We start from the raw sequence: 21,350 nt of genomic DNA on the forward strand, positions 1-21,350 counted from the left end.
CCCATATAGATGGAATACTAACATAAGCAACTACCTAGAGCTAGCAAAAACAATTCAACATACATTTCCACAACCTCTAAAGGTGTGAAGGTGTGTGGTGGCAAAGAAACACTAACCGGTGTACTCGAAGGAGTAATTGTATCAAGAATAATAGCCTCTGAATATGTAGTAACCTGTGTAACAACAAGTGGTACACTAACCTTTGTAGAAACCATGTATGTAACTTTTGGAACAGAACGCGGACCTTCCCTAAACCTAGACCTCTTCCTCGTAACTCTTCCTCCTCATCATCATCCTTTTCTGGTTCATTATCTGACTCATCATCAGATTTCTTTCTCTTACCCTTAAAAGGCTTTGCAACTTTCATGTAAAGAAGAGTTTCATATATCTCATTACTTGAATCCTCACTAGAGTCAGTACAACTAGCAGACTCTATAATCAGAGCATCATCAACAATAGTTGGAGCCATAGAAACCTCAAAATCCAAGTTGATATACCCTTCACCACCAAAACACATCATCTAGATCCACTGCATGTGTAACAACGATTGGATCAAGTTGTTATTCTTGTACTATCTATTCTTGCATAACCTATTGTTGCATAGGTTCCTAAGGTTGAGTTAAGGTTTAGTTGGCACCTTAGGTTCCTGTACAGCTACAGCAGGAGCAGGAACTAGATCAAGAAAGTCATCATTGGAGAGGTACACAATTCTTTTTCACTGAATAATCAAATCTATATATCATGTACTCCGTGCCACGTCGTATTGCCCTCGATGAATAACACTGAGCAAAAATACACTTGTGAACTGTTGTCAAAGATTTTGTAAAACAGGATTAAGAATCATCTTAAGGAACCTATGATACATTAAGAACCTCTCTCTTTTAGTAGCTTTGCGCTGTCTACCAATCTCATACATGACCATCTGCCCAAAGTGGTAAGACTTGTTGTATGTTAATGCAGCCATAACAGATAGCATCATCGCCCCATTCCATCTGAACCGGCTTTCCTGCCTAACATGCACAAGATAAGAATGTGCATAATAAAACGCCATTGATAAAGCAGAAAGCCCATCCTCATTTGATGATCAATAATATCCATAAAGTCTCTCATTCGTAGAAAAGCACCATTTCAGAAAACATGAGAATACTCAGTAGGACCTTCATCCTTTACATCAATTCCAAATTGCAAAGCCACCCGTATATCAGCAACCGAAATAGCAACATCTTGATTGCCAACTCGAGCACTAAGAATGGTCGCTCAACTCGGCAATCATAATCCATGGTGTTCCATAATATTGAATTGTTGGCAAAGAGATCAACAACGTGTGAGAAATAACATAGAATATCCTGGACCGCGTCAAGAACTAGATGATTTGTTGGTTGTTTGGTAGATCCCGATCAAGCACCAAGTACTTAATATGAGCACCAACGAACCTCCTATCACCACCACCATCATCACCTTTACCTTCTGCATCACTGACAGCAACAATGTCAGCCATATCTGCACAAAACAAGCCAAGCTAGTGAAAACAAGTAAGACAGTAGGTATGTGATGTAGCCTTCATGGGCTAATCAATGCAAGTGTTTATAAAGCTTAAATACCTATAACTAGTACAGATAATTAAGGTTGCATCCTCAAGGAATCAAAGGAAAGTGCAAGTCAAACTCATGGTTTATTAATTAACTAAAGTGGACAAGCGATGCCAAGTAGTTTTAAAAATTTGGTTATGAAAACATGATTACTTTAGTTGTAAAACAATATGAGAAAAGAGTGATAAACTTCAGGTTCATATTATCCAATAAACTACAAAACTATGAATACGATCAACTGGATAAACACATAGGCATGAATCGTTGACAAGCAGTTACTAGACACATCAGTTTGGTAGGCTGATTCGCATAACCTAATCCGATTAATTGGCACAACTGAACATAATCTATATAATTACTAATTTGTTAGGATAAGAGTTCAAGTAAATCAATGATCAAAGGTAAAAGTTCAATGACTATAAAAACTTAATCCAAAATGTTGATGAACCCAACCAATCAATTGATGACAAACTATAATCCCAGGAAAACACATGTTTAAACCATCGAAACAAACATAAAGATAGATTAATCATTAAACTAATCACACTTCAATCAAATTATAGATGGAAAACACAGATACATTCAAGTTCATACAAAAAACCTACACCTAAAGTGGTCACAATTGGTTTAGCCTTGACTCTACATGATGAAAAGTTCGATTAAATGTTGAATGGATGAAATCATGGAAAGATTAACGATCCGGCAGCTCCAAGATGATGCAAAATCGCCTCCTAGTTTGTTAATTATCTCTGGAATGGAAGATAGGTGGAATGACAACTCAAAACTGATTTTAAAAGATTTAGGTTATTTTCCCGTCCTTTACACCTTTCGCGTAGCGCAAAGCCATGGGATTCTGTTCTTCGTGTAGCGCAAAGCACAAACCAATCGGTTTTTCCTTTCTGTCTATCTCGTGTAGCACGAGGGAGTGTGCTTCAACCCATCGCGTAGCGCGATGGGGCTCCGAGGCAGCGAAGTTTCTTCAAGTCTTTGGTTTAAACTATGAAATGTGTGCCCTTTACTTCGACCATTGTAAAGGCGTCATGTTAAGCTCGTCACTTACCCCAATAAGCTCCTTAGTGTTCAAATACCTTAAAAATACAAAAGCATGCTTGAAGCACCATAGTTCACATTAAAATTTTAATAAAATAATATATATACATACATATATACACATATATATATATATATATAAGCGTTTGGATCAAATACAAATTCAATTAACTTGCTAATTGTGCAAATTAAGTAGCGTAAATACATATACAACATAGTGTAATCATAGTATAGTGTAATTAAAGTATAGTATAATTACATTATGATTTAATTACATAATTACACTACTTGTATATGTAATTACACTATTTTATTTGCATGGTTAGCATAGTTTTTTTAGTTTTTATGTTAACTTTCCCATATATATATATATATATATATACATACGGGAGGGATATTTTGAGAACCTTGTTGAGTTTTAAGAACTTAAAAAGCTTCATTCTTAACCGCACATTTAATTAAATAGATTAGATAATGTGGTTGAGATTAAATGTGATTAAAAATTAAGTAGGAAAGAGAACAAAGATGTATAGTGATTACACTAATTTAAACGTCCATTACACATATGCAAAAAGTCAACTCGGCGCGTAAAAAATTCTGTAATTTTTTAACGTACATGTAACCTACATATATTACGTATATGTAAAAAAAATTTTAAAAAAAATTGTTACGTTAAGTTCTTTCGAGTTCGTAAAACTCAAAGTGGTTCCCAAAAGAAATCAATCCTATATATATATACACATAGGAGAAGTATAGTTTGAAAACCCTTTTGAGTTGAGAAAACCCGTGAAAACCCTATGTAACATCGTTTTTTTTGTTACATGTAATATATGTTGTAACATTTAATATAAAACATCGAAAACATAAAAAAAATGTTTTGCTATTCTTTTTACATTTTTTTAGTAATTTTTATATATGTTTTCAAGAGAGAGAAAATGTAAATAAACTTTTATATTTTTTATTAACTTTAATTGTGGACCACAAGATTTAATCTTTAATTAAAAACATGTGGTTGAGAATAGGTTTCTAGAGTTTTCACAACTCAAGTGGGTTTTTATTCTAACTTAATCCTATATATATATGGATCCCGAAACCAAATCCGACAACGAACGGCTTTGTTCTTGATAATCGTGCGAGACGGGTGCGGTAAATCAAACAACCGAACATAAATTATATAAAGATAAAATAAATGAACGATCTCGTTGTCGGTTAAAGATTTGATATATTAAGAAACAAACCGACCCACCCAAGGTGAGCTCCCCTTAGGTGGATGATTTACTCCATGGAAAACACACATAAGCTAACAACAAAATGACATATATATAGCAAAATAAAAACATAATCTAGAAGCTTTCTCGTTGAAGTTAAACGCGTGTCGAAGTTCTCGTCTCGTGTCTGGATTTCTTGCCCACTTTAATTATTATCTTGATCGTGAATAAATAATGGGTTTCATAATTTGATATCAAGTCACCAAATATTGGCCTTACAATCACCCCCTTGACGTGTGATCTCAAAACTTTGTCTCACCGTGTCTCGCATATTCACAAATCACCCGATAAATCGATGCATCTTCATTTAAATTCACCCCTCAAGGTATAATCCACCTATATTTAGTCTTGAAGTAGCTCTCACTTCTACGGATCTTAAGTTGTATATAGGCATGAGATGAGCTCGAATATCCACAAATCGATCTTGAATTACCGGATTCAATGATCAAATGAACAAAACTTATTAATTCGTTTGAAGTTCACCTTTCGGATCCAACTTCTTGAACGCCTTAGAAATAATAAGCTTTGAACACGGTTAAACAAGACGAAACCCGAACAAATTTTGACTTTCTTCAGTTTGTCAATCCGACAAATATTTATTTTCTCGACCCAAAAATGACTTCCACATACTCGGTCCAAATAAAAAAACTTAATTTCCATGTGATAGCACAAGTTGAAATTAGAACATGAACCAACCCAATCAACATGCTTCCTAAAGAAAACCCAACAAAGCCCAAGTAGGTTAGAAGAAGCCCATCCCAAAATAGCTAGAACAAAAAATATAGGGGAGTTGAAAACTCAAACCCTAGCAATACTTTCAACCGCCACCATCACAAGGGCAGAAACATCCCGCCGGAAAACTCGTCGGAGCTCTGGCATCCATTTCCGGCCACCAAACATCAACATCACTTCAAACCAACAATCCCATCATAACCACCTGTCACCGGAAAATCCAAGCCAGAATACCATATCCGACAACATCAAGATTGGAACCGAGTTTAACCCCACTGAAAAGTTGTACTCCGGTAACATCACCTGCCTTATACCAACAACACATCAAAGGTCATGGGGCATCTGCCACTACAGCCGCTGCTGCCATCTTCCACCACGAACCACTGCCGGAAAACCGAATCCGGCCACCACAGATCCGCGCCGATAACCTACATCACCAGCTCCACCCTAGACCACCGTCTGTCATTCGCCTTTGAGTCACCGGCCACCATACTGAAAACCCTTCGCTGGAGAACACGCCGGAGTTCCGCTACCGGCCACATCCCTCTAGATCCGACCATTTGACCGGAGATATAACCACCCTTTTTCTTTTCGATTTAAAGCATAACCAACAGATCTGACTTTTATCAGTATCGACTCGTTCGAACACAGCCTCGAGTTCATCTTCAAAAACCCAAAAAAAAAAACTTCACCAAAACCATAAAACGAACCTCAAATCAGGCATAGAATCCAAATCTAAAAACACGAGACGAAATTCATCACTTTATTTCCCAACTTCAAACTTTATTTCCAAATACTTCAAGAAATTTACGTCTCGATTCGGGTAACAGCGGAAATAGAACCCGAATATCAAGAACAAAGTTGAATCATAAGATTCGACCCGCTCTGATACCAATTGTAGGTCCCGAAACCGGATCTGACAGCGAACGGCTTTGTTCTTGATAATCGTGCGAGACGGGTGCGGTAAATCAAACAACTGAACATAAATTATATAAAGATAAAATAAATGAACGATCTCGTTGTCGGTTAAAGATTTGATATATTAAGAAACGAACCGACCAACCCAAGGTGAGCTCCCCTTCGATGGATGATTTACACCATGGAAAAAACACATAAGCTAACAACAAAATGACATATATATAGCAAAATAAAAACATAATCTAGAAGCTTTCTCATTCAAGTTAAACGCGTGTCGAAGTTCTCGTCTCGTGTCCGGATTTCTTGCCCACTTTAATTATTATCTTGACCGTGAATAAATAATGGGTTTCGTAATTTGATATCGCAAGTCACCAATATTAGCCTTACAATATATATATATATATATATGTAATTGGTTGTTCGAAAACAAGTTTGATAACGCTTATTGATTTATACAGTACAATAATATTTTTGAGATGGGATAAATGTTAAAATTGTCTGTGATCGAGGTTTTGTCATAATAGCCACTTTCATCTAGAATGGTTTCTTTTTTAATCTAGAACCTTAAGGTTTTACAAGTCTTGTCAATTGCTAACTCCGTCTATCTTTTAACGTTAAGTTAGAGTTATTTCTGTCTTCTAATAAAAAAAATAAACCATTTTACTAAAATTTCAACACCTGAATTAGGTTGAACATGACTTACATCTGTTATGATATAATTTCAACATTCAAGTTTTGCATAGTCTGATAGGTAGGCAGTGTTGTAAAAATTGGCCTAGGTGGTCGATTAATCGCCTCCTAGGCGCTAGTCGAAACCCTAGCACCTCGATTTTGGCTAATCGGAGCTTTGAGTCGCTAGTCAGTCAAAATCGCCAAAAATCATACTTAATCGGTCAAAGTTAGGTAAAAATTGGACCAAATTGATCATGTTAAACGAGTTCTTACCTCAATTTGCACCAAAAACAGACAGAATTTGGAGCAAAATTGAACTTAAGAAGGGTTCCTGGTTGCATCCTTACGAACAAATGAAGAAGACGAAGTGTACACATGTGTGTCTGGGGTGGGGGGTTGGACTAAGTGAAAGAAGTGGGGGTGTGGTTAGGTTAAATATGTTTAGGTATTTTAACACTTAACCCCTGCTCTATCTTTACTTATTTACATTTCCCCTCAAAATTTATAAACATACACATAAAAAAGTGTAAGGCTAATATTTTATATTATTATATGGATTTTGTGTCTTTCTATTTGCTTACAATTGATGTATTACGTACTTAGTACGTTTATTTTGTATGGTAAAAGCCCGTTGGACAAACCCACTTAGGCCATGAAACGAAAACCTTGGAGAAATAGGGACCCATAAAAGGGCCACTTTAACCTATTTCTCCATATAACTTCTTTCAAAAGCTTCATCTTTTTCTCTCCTTTTGTGTTTGCAAAACTAAGATCCGAATGTTGTTGGTGATTTCCGCTAACTAACAACATGGATTGATCCGAGTAAAGTTGTGAGATCCATTAAAAAGGACCTACAAAAAGTATAAAATTAAATTTGTAAAATTAGATATAAAATGTTTGATTCGATTAATCCCGATTAATCACGTTTAATCATAGTCGGTACCCCATCACCCGACTAGCGCCTAACAATTTTACAACATTGTAGGTAGTTAATGATCGAACCTTTGAGCCTTCCCTTGTGAAACATACATAGTTTACTAGTTGTGGACTTGTGGGTAGATATTTTTGTCTCTTAAGTTTGTACTTACGGTTATTTGTGTGCACAATAATAAACGTATATGCAAGACTCTTTTTGGTCTAACTCCTCGTGGTTGTGTCATTATGGTCTTGGTTTTGTGGAAGCTCTAAGCTCCCACAGCAATTCACTCAAGTAATTAACCCTGCAACTCATTTGTAATGGTGATTTCCACATATAATATAATTACAAGCATCATGGTTAGCATGACTTTCGCAAACCATCAACCACAATATATATTATACTTAACATCTCATCAAACTTTTTTTAGAATGGAATAGTATTTAGGCTAACTCCTTTTATAGTTTTGGGAACCAGTTTTGAACTAGCTAGGTTAGGTTTTCCTCATACTTACTCTTCCATGGGTTTATTTATGTCAAATTATTCTTATTGACGCATAGTATTGCGCTATCAATACGTATGATGTGCATTGACTTTCTATTAGACATTACACTTTAGGCTGTAAAAATAACTCATTGACTATCATATTGAGAACAAAGGCTTTGGCTACCCATGAATATGATGCATTCTGGTGCATATGAAAAGCTCTGTCACTAAAGTGTTCAACAACAACTACTGCCATCACACCAAGGTTATGGAGGATTATGGGTTAAGACCCAAACAAAATCTAATAACCTAGATAATTTTGTTGGTGCAGTAACGTTTGTTTTTATTTTCACTGTCTAAAGGACATTTGTAGTTGGTTTTTGTTTTAGTGTATGTCTTGACTCTTGATAGCTGCTCAGTTTCTTTTAATATATTTCATCGTCGGCTTAAATGAAAAACGAAACATTTTATTATAAAGAATTTAATAAAATTGCCCCGTCATTAACAAAACACATCCCACATACTTCTATCCTACTTTGGAAAACAACTTGAATTTAAACTTTGTTGAACAAGTTTAACTCAGTCTTAAATTGTTACATACAACGAGAGACTTGATTTCTTTCTTTTTTATTATTTTTTTTAAAGACCAATATAAATTTTTTTTTATTTCACCAGGTAGTCAGTGGCTACAAACTACTTACACTCTTTCCATATAAATTACACCACCACCAGAAGAGATAATGGCAAAATAACCAAACAGTAACAACTACGTACAAGCTATTACATACAATCTAAAAATATCAAATCTTCTCCACTTGTCCCACGTAATTACCAACTCCTTTGATCTGTTCCTTACCCACATATATGCCATAGATTTAACTTCCTTGATAACCTTCGTATGTGAGATAGGGGTCTGTTCGAACACTAGCTCATTACGCATTCTCCATATACTCCAAATGGTTATAAGAATGATAGCATGGACAACCTTTCTTTAGTACCAGCTCTTACTCCTTTAAAAACCAAAATCTTATTTAGTACCTTGGTAACTAAGCCAGAATCCTTTGCTACATACATTCAAATACTTGGCAAACCAAACTAAACCACTCAAAACAAAATAATAGGCAACCAAAGAAACCTAGACTTCTAGATCAGGTAAAAGCGTGATTTTAACTTTTAACAGAAAATAATTATAAAGTAAAAACGTGTTATTGGGGTTAAAAAAGTCGTAAAAAGTCAAAACAACATTTATTAGGGTTTTTATTGTAGACTCCCAAAAAACAAACACATATTGAATGCAGAACGCGGTTTTAGAGAGATGGTGATGATGACGATAAATAGCAAAACACAAAGCAACACAACAGGTGAGAGAAAGCAAGTAGGGTTGGGCTGACTTTAGTTTTAAGCTTCTGTTACCCTCTGTGTATGCTGTACCAGCATGCATGAGCTTTGAGTAAATGCACTCTTTGGCTCTTCGCTGTCACCCTACCCCACTCAACACCTTTTGACTCTTTTAAGTCAGCTTCTCACTCTACCATTGTTTCTTGCTTTCAATTCTTGTGTATCCATAACCTCACCCCTTTTCAGTTCCCAACAAAACACAGTAAGCCAGATCTAGTTTAGGTTCTTCATATATACATAAAAAGAGAGCTTGATCAAGAAATGGGAAGACCACCATGTTGTGATAAACTAGGTGTCAAGAAAGGTCCATGGACCCCTGAAGAAGATATCATGCTAGTTTCTTATGTTCAGCAGCATGGCCCTGGTAACTGGCGTCAAGTCCCTACTAACACTGGTATGTGTATTATATATATAACATATATGTGCCAAAACTTGTGAATGAATAGGTTAAAAGTTTATAGTTTTGGGATGAAAAAGTTATTTAACATATGATCTATACTAAACTTTATGTATGTGTTGATTAAGGACTGAGAAGATGCAGCAAGAGTTGTAGGTTAAGATGGACAAATTATCTTAGGCCGGGAATCAGAAGGGGAGATTTCACTGATGAGGAGGAGAAAATGATCATTCAGCTTCAAGCACTTCTTGGAAACAAGTATGTTTTTATTTAGCAGTACGAGAAATATTTCTCGTTCAAAAATATTTTTTATACAAAATATACAAAACAAAAAAGGTTCCAAGAATCATGGGGATGTTGTGTTTTTCTTTGGTTGTAGATGGGCTGCAATTGCTTCATATCTTCCCGAAAGAACGGATAATGATATCAAGAACTACTGGAACACGCATTTGAAAAAGAAGCTCAAAAGGCTTCAAATGGGTTCTGAAGAACTCGATCTAACTCACAAAAAGAAAGATCGATTCGCGTCTTCCACGACTTCATCGTCTTCTTCACACTGCATCTCTAGAGGCCAGTGGGAGAAGAGGCTTCAAACCAATATTCATCTGGCGAAACAAGCACTGAATGATGCATTAACAGTCGATGATCATAAGCCTATTTTGGTACCTCAAACTATAATATCCCCCACACAAACACCTGTTTACCCTTCTAACACTGATAACATTGCCAAATTGCTCAAAGGGTTTATCAAAAACACACCCAACAATAACAAAACATGTTCGAACGCAAGCGCTCGTGAGTCGAGTGATGAATGGAATGCTCTGAGCAGTGAAAGCAAGACTTCTTCTGGAACTGATTTGTCTGAAGCGTTTGAAACTCTTTTCGGGTTTGGTCGATCTTTTGGATCTCCTAACAGTTCTGATTTTGCGCAATCGAACACGTCGCCGGAGGGAAGTGTCTTCCAAGGGGAAAGCAAGGAGGGTCTGCAATATATGGTGTTTGAGAATTGGTTGCTTGATGAAACAACTGAGGGTGTGGTTAATCAAGGGAAAGATCAAGATTTATCTTTCCCTTTGATAACAGTGATTTTTTTGATAATTGATATGTGCTTAGAAGGTTTTAATTTGAAACTTCATTCATAGGTTATTTTAATCAATCTTGTGTTCCTTTATATTTTTTTGGGGCTTAAGTTAATTATTTGACATGAGAGATGTAGAACTCGATCTATATGTATAATGTTGCCATGGGAATGTAAAAGGATTACAATTGGTGATCTAATTACTCATTTGACGGAGGATGTTGACTTTTATATCGATGTAGAACTAAAAATTTCTTGTAGAGAATTAAATTTACGTGTTAGAATTTAGATGGACTCAAATGTCATGGAATCAGTCGATTTAAAGCTGAATACTTTTCTACAAAAACATATACAGTATATGTACTTAATAAATACACATCACTATCTGTGATCTTTAGTTAAGTTTTTTTAATGTGACCTTTTGGTGCATGTAGCTTTGCTAATTGATCTTTGTCTAGACTGAAATCTAAAATACTTAATTTAAAGCGAAAATGATACACAAAGTACAAAAATTTTGTTCATGAGTTCTAAATTCTGTGGCAAGATGAGATTAAGTTTAATTGCCCTTTAGTAGTTTGGTCCATATAACGGGCACTTTTTATAATTAATGTATATATGAATTGATAGAAATTTATTAAAATATCCTATTTATGAAAAGATATTTCATTTTCGTCTTCATAAATAAAACTTTCTAGAAATGTCCACTACAAACACGTTTTTGACGACGTGTTAGGACTCAACGTGTTTTTCACGATCTGTTTGGCCATCAAACGCGTCCTTCACGACCTGTTAGCCTCTAACGTATCTTTCACGACATGTTTGGCCAAATAATTGGTTTTTTTAATATATATTACACTATTATAATTAATTTATCCATATTTGGTTTTTCTTTTATAACTTGTAATATATAAATTTATATATAATTTCGAATATGTCGTTGAGACGTGTTTATTTTTTATGCTTGATGTCATAAATTTTAGTTAAAACCGAGTGTCAAATTGATATCGAAATGTTCAATAAATGTTAATAAAATTTGGCCAGGCTCGGTTTAAGTAAAGTTTATGCCAACACGTAGATAAAAATAAGCACGTCTTAACAATATATTTGAAACTTAATAAAATTTTATGCATTACAAGTTATTAAAAAATCAAATGTAAGTAAAATTAATTATAATAATGTAATATTAAAAAAATTAATATGGCAAACATGTCATAAAAGACACGTTAGAGGTAAAGCAAGTCTTGAAAGATGCGCGTTGGAGGCTAACAGGTCGTGAAAGACGTGTTTGGTGGCCAAACATGTCGTGAAAGATGCGTTGAGACTTAACACGCTATCAAAGATGTAGGTCCTCTAGAATGGATCTAACAACTTTGCTTGGATCAATCCGTGTTGTTGATTAGCGGAAATCACTAACAACACTCGGATCTCGGATCTTAGTTTGTTTGGTTTATTTGCCAGAAGAGAAGAAGAAGAAGAAAGATGGAGAGAACTTTATTTCCTGGAGAGTTGTGACAAAGAGTTCTTTTAAGTTGTTTGGAGAAATGGGTTAAGTGCCCTTTATATAAGGTCCCAATTTCTCCAAGTTTACATAATAAACTTACAAAATAAACGTATCGAGTACGTAATGCACCGATTAAAAACAAACTAGAACGACATACACAATCCTAATAACAATATAGAATATTGACCCTACAATCTCCCTCTAGGAGTGAGTATGTCGAGGAACCTTCGTCAAGTTCTTTGCTTCGTCTTTATTTCTTGAAACTCAGTACTTGTCTTGATCCAGGATCTTGAACCAGATTAGATCTTAAATAGTTCTTTATTTTCCAGTCTTGTAGACTTGAACTTCAATCTTATTTTCTAGGAAGGATCGGCAACAGCAAATTTTAGAAACATCAGATGCGGGAGGCTCGACATCTAATTTTCTTTTGTTGACTTTCTTGAACCGACTGGTTTCTTTCCTTGTCTTCAAACACGATCAGTTCGTTTTTAGGTTCAACCACCAAATTTCAAGTTCTCGTTTTCTTTTAAACGCTTCAGCATTTGCAACTCCAAGAAGACTTGATCTTGATCTACCTGTCCATCATAACGGCACAAAAACTTAGAACGAATAAGATTCGTTCACAGACCCTCTCAAGGGTCAAAGAAAAATTCATTCACAGTCCCTCCCAATTTCAGTCCCTCAACTTGTAAGTGATTTGTTTAAGTCCTAGGTTTCCAACGAACTTTGCATGGATGACCTTGATAATAAAACACGTGATTTCGAATAAAACAAGGTTAATAAATTATGTACGAACACGATAAAAACTTAAAATCTTTTTGGCATTTTCATATATTTTAAAATTACAAAAACATATACATAATATTTGAAGTTGAAACATAATATAAAACAGAAGAAAATAAAAAAAATATATAGGAATAAAGATGAAATTAATATTATATAAAAAAAATATTTACTTAAAAGTTTACTAAACTATTTTTGTGAGAAAGATCATAACATGGAATCACATTATCTGTTAACGTTCTAGATCACACTTTTATTTGGACATTATAATGCCAAGAATCCAAAGTCAATTATAGATATAATTTGTCCACTTTAAACTTAACAAGTATTTGTATGTCAAGGTGATATGTTAAGGTATAGATTAGGCACAATGCTTGTGTGGTCCCCATTTAATCTAACATGTTACAGACTCCATCATACCTCGGGCTTAATTTGCTTTCACATGTCAGCTCAACTTGACTTAAACCTTTCTTATTTGATCACAGTATACTTATTAACACACTTGACACTTTATTTTTGCACACTTGGCTCGATCTAGAAAAATTAAAATAAAGTAGAAGTTCAGGGCCTTAATAATCAGGTCAGATTATACCATATTATCGCGCAGAGAAAGTCCAAGGCTTGAACAAAAGAAAGAAAATAAAACAAAGCAGAAGATTCAGGGCCATAACAATCAGATCTTGTATGACTACAAACGTAGAAAGTCCAAGGCTTGAATCAAAATAAATGAAGAAATAAAGTAGAAGTTAAAATTCCAAGGACTAATATTTTCCTTTTGTTTTTCTTTTTCCTTTTTCTTTTCTGACTCTTTTTCTTTTCTTTTCTGACTCTTTTTCTTTTCTTTTCTTTTCTTTTCTTTTCTTGACTCAATAAAAATTAAAATGACACGGATTTTCATAAGACAGCTGGGATCAGGTAAAGAGAGGCTTGGGTATGACATGTTTAATTGCATTTCAGTCTTCATGGATATGACTTTAACGGAATAATGCAACCGCTTCATAACGCGTAACCACTAGCATAGACAGATATTTAAGTTTATATCACTATGACACTTACTCATTTGTCAAGCCTATCTACACATCAAGCAATGATCTTTTTGGCTTTTGATCTACTCTTTTCATGTGCTAGAATCGTTAGAGATAATTTCTTATCATTTTCCAAGGGTCGGCTCAATTTCTCAAAATTTTAAAAGTTTAAAATATCCAACTCCCTCTAAACATGAGCTCCCTCTAAGTGGGATAGTATTTTTAGAAACGTTTTTCTGATTTTCTTAAAAGAACATAAAATATTTTTGATAAGTCAAATGACTCATTTTCGTTTTTCTTGAAATCAAACTGAAAATCTTTTTGGTGAGTTAAACTTAACTCATTTTCTTCCTCTAAAATTGTGACATATTTTAAAAATATTTACAATTTTATATACAAAAAGATAGATAGGTTGTTTTAATCAAAATTGATCATGCCGAGCTATTCGACCAGAAATTCAAATTGGGCATGATCGATGGCTTTAGTGAAAATGTCAGCAAAGTTGTTGTCAGATGGACTATCTTAAGCATTATCACATTGTATAACAAAGCTGAAGAGATTCAAACCGAGACCCAACAGCTGATGCTAGATCCATCACTTGAGGGAAGCGGTTAGATGAGGTTAGTTTGAGAAACGCTCGAAAAGTTGTTGTTGAACCATTTAAATAAGGCTTCCCTTCCTTGAAGTTTTCCCTACTATGTCGCTTATGAAAGACTCAAATCCGCCATCGAATGGTTTAGCATAAAATAGCACGGGTTCGTCTCCCATCATATGCCGGGTGCAATCACTATCTAAGTATCTAATACTATTGATAGTCCTCCTTGATTGACCCTGCATGCACTAAGCGTTTAAATAGACATGGGTTCTCGGGATACTTTTGTCCCGGGAAGGTCAACCGTAAATCGACCAAACTTAATTTTATTTCCAGAAAACCATTTATTTCTTGTTGGATCCTCACTTGATGAAGAGTAGTCCTTGGGAATCCAAGCAAAAACTTGCTCCTTGGTTTTAGAAATTTTGGACTTCTTTTTTCTTGATTTTGAAACTATTTTTGGTGAAGCCTCAGACTTTACAGTCTTAGGATCCTTTTTGATTTTATCTTTCTTGGTTTTCCAAAAAGGTTTCTTTTTGTGTTTAACTTTATTTACTTTGGATCTCACATCCATTTCACTGGGTTCACTATCGGCTTGATCAGTCCTTGAATCAGGGCTATTGAAAGCTCCTTTTCGGGGCTGACTAAGCCACCTTTGAATATCAATTTGTTGCTTGAACCAGTGCTTGCAATGTCTAGCAAGGTGAGAAAAGTGACCACACACAAAACAACACTTTCTCCTCGGAGTGCCAAAGAACTCATCTGAACTATAATGTGGTTGGTGTGGTGGGAAAGGTGATCCTTGGAAATGAACATGATTATAAAACACATTTGTGTAATATGGATCAACAAAATTTTGTTGATAATGACCATAGTAGTTGTTATCAAAGAAGTTGTATGATTGAGGATTTCTTAATTGATTGGTTGTTTCAGAAAATGATCGTTTATTTGGTGGAACATATTTACACGGAGTACTTGCCTTTTCAATTTCAAAAACTTTATTTTCACTTGAATTATCCTCAGTCTCACAACTTGATGATGAACAACCTGATATGTTCACCTCAACAGGCCTACTTTCATTAACACATTTTTCAACAAAAGTTTCATCACAAACGGTTTCATAATCACAACTCGTGTCCGTTTCCAACGACCCACTTTCTTCTACACAACCAGCTTCAAAAGATACATTGATGTTAGATTTATCAGATGCTAAGACTGGAGCAGTAGTTTGTGACACAGGAGGAACAAATTTCACTGGCTTTGGTAGTTTACCAACCCCGTATGAAATTTTTTCCTCAGGAGAAATATTATAGCTGAAGTGGGGCAAGCAGGTATAATTATCGTTTAGAGGCAGTGGTACAGCAGTATAATCATACCCTAGTGACGGGTGGATTGTAGAGCCACCCTTAAGTGTCGTAATTCGAGTTAAAACGTGTGCATTTATGTATAAATTCAAGGATTTGGATTACTACACTATGTTGTGTTAACGCAGGTACAAATGAGAAGAAAAGGTTGCTCAACTGTGTTCAGATGAAAAGGAACAAGAGAGTCAATACGGGAAGTCAACAACCAAGAATTGATAAAGAAAAATTGAATTTTGAACTGGGTCTACCGTAGCTTACGGTAGCCATCGTAAGTTACGCTAGGAGTCTGCCGTAAAAAGCCACCGTAAACAGACACTTTCCACCGTAAGAACTTCAGGGCTACCGTAGCTTACGGTAGCCACCGTAGCTTACTGTAGCCTCAGCATTTTAATGTCGGTTACAACTCGAAAAATGGGTTTTAAAGGACTTTTGGGTTCCATTCTTGGAGATTCTGAACTAGACAATTGGTGTGGGTGATTTTGGTGCCTTGAAACAATATTTTGGGTGTTTCTAATTGAAGATTAACATCATATATTGGATTACTTCGGATTAAACTTGGTATGATGATTTCAATTATGTGTGGCTAAAACTTCTAGTATTTCTCTTGGTTGTAAGGTTATTGCAATACTCTTTTTGTTTATTGTTCTTGCACTTGGATTGATTATCGAATCGTTTAGATTAATATAATCATGTTGTTTGTTTGATTGTTTGTAATTTGTCATATCGTTTAACCTAGTTTCGTTCTATACGTTCTTGGTGTTGTTGACAATCGAGATTTAGTAGAAGAAATTAGGGTTAAGATTATATTGATTGATTACCAAGTAACGACCTCGTGTTCTAGGAATCCGAGTACTTAGTTCTTGATTTAGTTTATATTGATTGATTTAGTTCTTGACAATCCGAGGAATGCTCATTTAATCAATTGTTTACAACCTTTGTTTCGTTTATTTAGTTTATAAAATCAAATCAAAACCAACTTGAGAATTATTTTTTTGTCATTTACATTTATAATAGCTAATTGTTGAGCTACTCTATTAACACATATTCTACAAACTCCTCGTGTTCGACGCCCACTTACCGCTATCTGGTTAGTTGTACTTGGTTTATTTTTGTGTGAGTCTTCGACCTCGTGTCAAAAACTTGCCTTTTCATTTTCAAAAACTTTATTTTCACTTGAATTATCCTCAGTCTCACAACTTGATGATGAACAACCTGATATGTTCACCTCAACAGGCCTACTTTCATTGACACATTTTTCAACAAAAGTTTCATCACAAACAGTTTCATAATCACAACTCGTGTCCGTTTCTAACGACCCACTTTCTTTTACACAACCAGCTTCAAAAGATACATTGATGTTAGATTTATCAAATGCTAAGACTGGAGCAGTAGTTTGTGACACAGGAGGAACAAATTGCACTGGCTTTGGTAGTTTACCAACCCCGTATGACATTTTTTCCTCAGGAGAAGTATTATAGCTGAAGTGGGGCAAGCAGGTATAATTATCGTTTAGAGGCAGTGGTACAGCAGTATAATCATACCCTAGCCCAGCCTTCAGCTTAGTACTTCTCTGGGCTCCAATAATATCATTTAATTTCTCAGATGATGTTTCAATTCTTTCGACTATCTTTTCTTGTTTCCTTTTACCAGAAGCATCAAGTTTCAAACCTTCAATTTCATCTTTAAGTTTTGAAACTATGTTCTTATAATAAATTACTTCTTGCTCTGTTTGAAAAATTTTAAGTCTCAGTTTTGCTACATCATCACGGGTGAGTTTCAATTTTCTCAATGTAAATCTTATCAGCTTTTACATATTCAGTGTTCAATTCTCAAAGTTTTGAAATTTCTTTCAAGACTTCATCATGATTATGTCTATAAAATTTAACCTTGTTTATACAAGCTTGAGAACATAAGTTACTGTATACCTTATCAGCATGTGATGTGTCGGGAATGATAGGACATGCATGACTGCTTTCACTTGCTGCACTTATCCCAACTTTATTACTTGACTCAACTTTATTTTCTTTGGACTAATTGTTTATTCGGAGCTTATCTTCCATTATTTCAAAAGACTTGATGGTAGAAGCCAACTCTGAGAGTGTCATGGTATACAGGTTTGTGGTTCTCTTGATGGTAACCACATTGATGCTCCATGTGTAAGGTAGTGAATTCAACAGCTTCATGTTGATCTCAAACAAACCATTGATGATACTGACACTTCTCATTTTAGTGACGAGTGACTCAAATATGTTGATGAGAGAGGCAACCGATTCTCCTTTAATATGTGTAAGCATGTCGAATTCTCCTTTTAACATTTTCTTTCGGTTTTCCCTCATATGCAGATTTCTTCCAAGCTTGGGTTCGTAAGACATTTTTTTTGCTACAGTACCGAGAAATACTCGAGTCAAATGTGAAACTCGAGTCGAATGTGAAAATCGAGTCAAATGTAAACTCGAGCCGAATGTAAAACTCGAGTGGAATTTGGCTCTAGTGGAGTAGAGTGAAATTTGGCTCTAGTTGACTACAGTGGAATTTGGCTCTACTTGACTAGAGTGGAATTTGGCTCTAGTTGACTACAGTGGAATTTGACTCTAGTGGAGTAGAGTGGAATTTGGCTCTACTTGACTAGAGTGGAATTTGGCTCTAGTCGACTAAAGTGGAATGACTCTAGTGAAGTAGATCCAAAATAAATCCATGACCCAGTGGAATTTTACTCAGTTTGCACCAACAACAACAGTACACCAAAAACTCAAATACCAAACGCTACACCAAATCTCAAAATTTCACAAACTTTTCACAACCAAAAACAAAGAATCCGTGAGTTTCTTGTCGTGAACCCGTAACCCACTTTTTCACACAAACAACTTCAAATCCAACAAAAACTAAGATCAAAATCCGAAAAGTTTGACCCGAAAACCACAAAAAGTTGAGCCGAAAGCTCTGATACCACTTGTAGGTCCTCTAGAATGGATCTAACAACTTTGCTCGGATCAATCCGTGTTGTTGATTACCAAAAATCACCAACAACACTCGGATCTCAGATCTTAGGGGGTGTTTGGTACAGAGAATTGGGGGGTGAGAAATGGAAATGGAAACAATTCTCTTGTTTGTTTACGAAAGAAAGAGGTGAGAAATGGAAATAAACCATTTCCTTTTCCCTGATTTCTTTTCTCTAAAAAAAAGCGGAGAAATCATTTCTCCAGGGTTTCATTTCTCACTTCCATTCTCTTCCTTTTCACTTCTATCACCAGCTTCCTCCTTCAGAGCACCGCAACCCAAAACAAGGTATGGTTCAACTTCTATCACCAGCTTCCTCCTTCTATCACCAGCTGCCTACTGTTGTCGGGTTCAATTTCTGAACCCTAGGTGACGGTGGTGTGGTGGCCTGGTTAGGGTTTCTGTTGTAAAGCCCCGTGATCGTCGGTCCGGTACTATTTCTGAACCCTCGTGCGTCCTTCGTTCAAAACCCTAATCGTCGGTCCGGTACTATTTGGGATCTAATTCAACATCTTTCTATTTATTATCTTTCGTCTAGCATATGATTGTGTGTTTGATTAGCTTATGAATTAGGTTTTTGTTTTCATATTCTTCTAATTTGATGGCTGATCTCTTTAATTTGTGGTTATTGTTTGATGTATCGACTGCTATTACTGATTATGCTCATTATTGGATACTAATTTAGGGCTTTCTGTGATTATCATTAATTCATTGTTTTTTTAATTACATGAAGCAGAAATGGGATATTAATTAGGCAAATTGAAATTATTAAAGATGTTTATAATAGAATAATATTATTGATATGCCTGTGTTCTTTTGATCTCGCAATCGAAGCTCTTTAAGTATTATTTGATCATGTTTTCTATGATACTTGCAATTAAAAGCTTGCATATAGAGTTATTTGAGTATTATAATGGAAAATGCTGTTATTTGCAACCGTTCAAAGATAGAATTATGTTATGTCATTACCAAACTGACAACTTTATTGAAAGATAGAATTGAGTTTTTGGGCTCCACTATAACCTTTGTGAATGATGTTGCAGGGTTATTGATAGCCAGTCACCAAATGGTAGCCCAGGAAGACCAATATCAGCTGATATGCATGCGTTTTCAGAATCTGTTAAATCTAAGTTTTCTGCTGCTTCAGCCAGGTATGCCAATTGATTTTGTTTTCTCCTGCAGACAGAATAACACTTTATATGTTAACTAGTTTATTAACCTGAGGCTATTAGAAATGAAAACCTCCATTACTTTTATGTCTAGCGATATTATGCCAGCAATTGAATAAAGAAACACATGTAAAGTGTTTTAACTTTTTTTAATTGTTTCATAATAGAAGAGTGTAGATATAAATTATCTTGTGAAATTCAATATTTTTATATAATGTGTTTTTTCATATGTAATCAAATAAATACATATACAATAAAAATGGGAATATAAATAACAATAGGTAAAGGGTTAACTGGAAACTTTTAGTAGACGCCGTGTTTATTTTAATTTGTTGTATATAAAGATTTATTATGTTATTCTGAGATGGTTTGGCACGTCTTGCAGATACAAGGAATCTATTTCAAAAGGCACTCAGGGTTTAAAAGCAAAATTACTTGCTAAAAACAGTTCAGTTAAAGAATTAAGCAAAGGAGTTCAGAGAGAAATGAGTGCAGGAATGGCTGGAGTTGCTAGAATATTTGAACGGTTGGATCCAACTTTAAAAAGAAATAATGATGGAACTAACTTAAACTTTTTCAAAGGAAAAAATACTCAAAATAATTCCGCTGAAACTCCTATGGATGTCGGTTCGAATGGAGAAACTATGCATCTCTAAGTTGCTTTTGGGTGCCCGGAGCTTTTCAGGTTAGCCATATCGCACCGTACTATTATTTTAATAAAAAGTTTTAAAACATCATGTTTTCTAGACTGCAATCCAACCCAAACTGTTAAAAGTAAACCTGTGAAGATTGTCATCCCTACTGAATGAACACGTAGATCTTTACTTCTAGTTGCTCTTAGAAACATTAAACGTTCGGCCGTGAACCACAATCCGACTGACATTTTTGTTATGTTTTCTTTGCAGTGTCACCGGGGAAAGAAAGTTGATAATAGCAAAGTGACGTATACTGAACAAATCTGCCATAGCCTTAATGGTTGGTTTGTTTGCGTCCTGCAATAACTACATTTGGCATTGTTCTAAGTTGACTTGTGTTCTAAAAAACATTGGCTTTATATGTAAGACTATAACTTTTATGTCTTTGTTTAAGATTACTTAGACAAGGTGGCGGTGAAGAGATGGAAAGAGATTTGTTATGAAGTATGTTGTGTATGGTTGAAGTATGTTTTGTATGTGAATTGGTTTTAACTATGGTTGATGTTTTTTGCTTAAAAACTATGTTTTGTATGTGAATTGGTTTGATCAATGCATATTTTGGTTGGAATTTATGCATCTTTTTATATGTTTTTTTTATTTTTTAATAAATATTTGTTATGAAAAAAATACTTGTGCTAATGATAAAGTTGATATAATTCTCTGTTTATTTTCTATGTACCAAACAAGAGAAATGATTCTCAGCTATATTTCTCTACTGAA

General features: G+C 35.0%; 1 long non-coding RNA gene and 1 pseudogene across 2 annotated transcripts; both read left to right on the top strand.

The window, feature by feature from the left end:
* Positions 1-9,290: 9,290 nt before the first annotated feature.
* Positions 9,291-10,667, top strand: LOC143584456 (myb-related protein 306-like; annotated as a pseudogene). The gene is made up of 3 exons (XR_013144363.1): positions 9,291-9,423; positions 9,555-9,684; positions 9,806-10,667. The product of XR_013144363.1 is annotated as a myb-related protein 306-like (transcript).
* A 9,152-nt stretch (positions 10,668-19,819) lies between these two features.
* Positions 19,820-21,063, top strand: LOC143584457 (uncharacterized). Its single transcript, XR_013144364.1, has 3 exons — positions 19,820-19,917; positions 20,321-20,620; positions 20,841-21,063. It is a non-coding gene; the product is annotated as an uncharacterized LOC143584457 (long non-coding RNA).
* The last annotated feature ends 287 nt before the right edge of the window (positions 21,064-21,350 follow it).

The sequence above is a fragment of the Bidens hawaiensis genome, unplaced genomic scaffold (assembly GCF_021521415.1).
Source record: "Bidens hawaiensis isolate Kalapana, Puna unplaced genomic scaffold, B.hawaiensis_p1.1 tig00033131_1, whole genome shotgun sequence".
NCBI lineage: Eukaryota > Viridiplantae > Streptophyta > Magnoliopsida > Asterales > Asteraceae > Bidens > Bidens hawaiensis.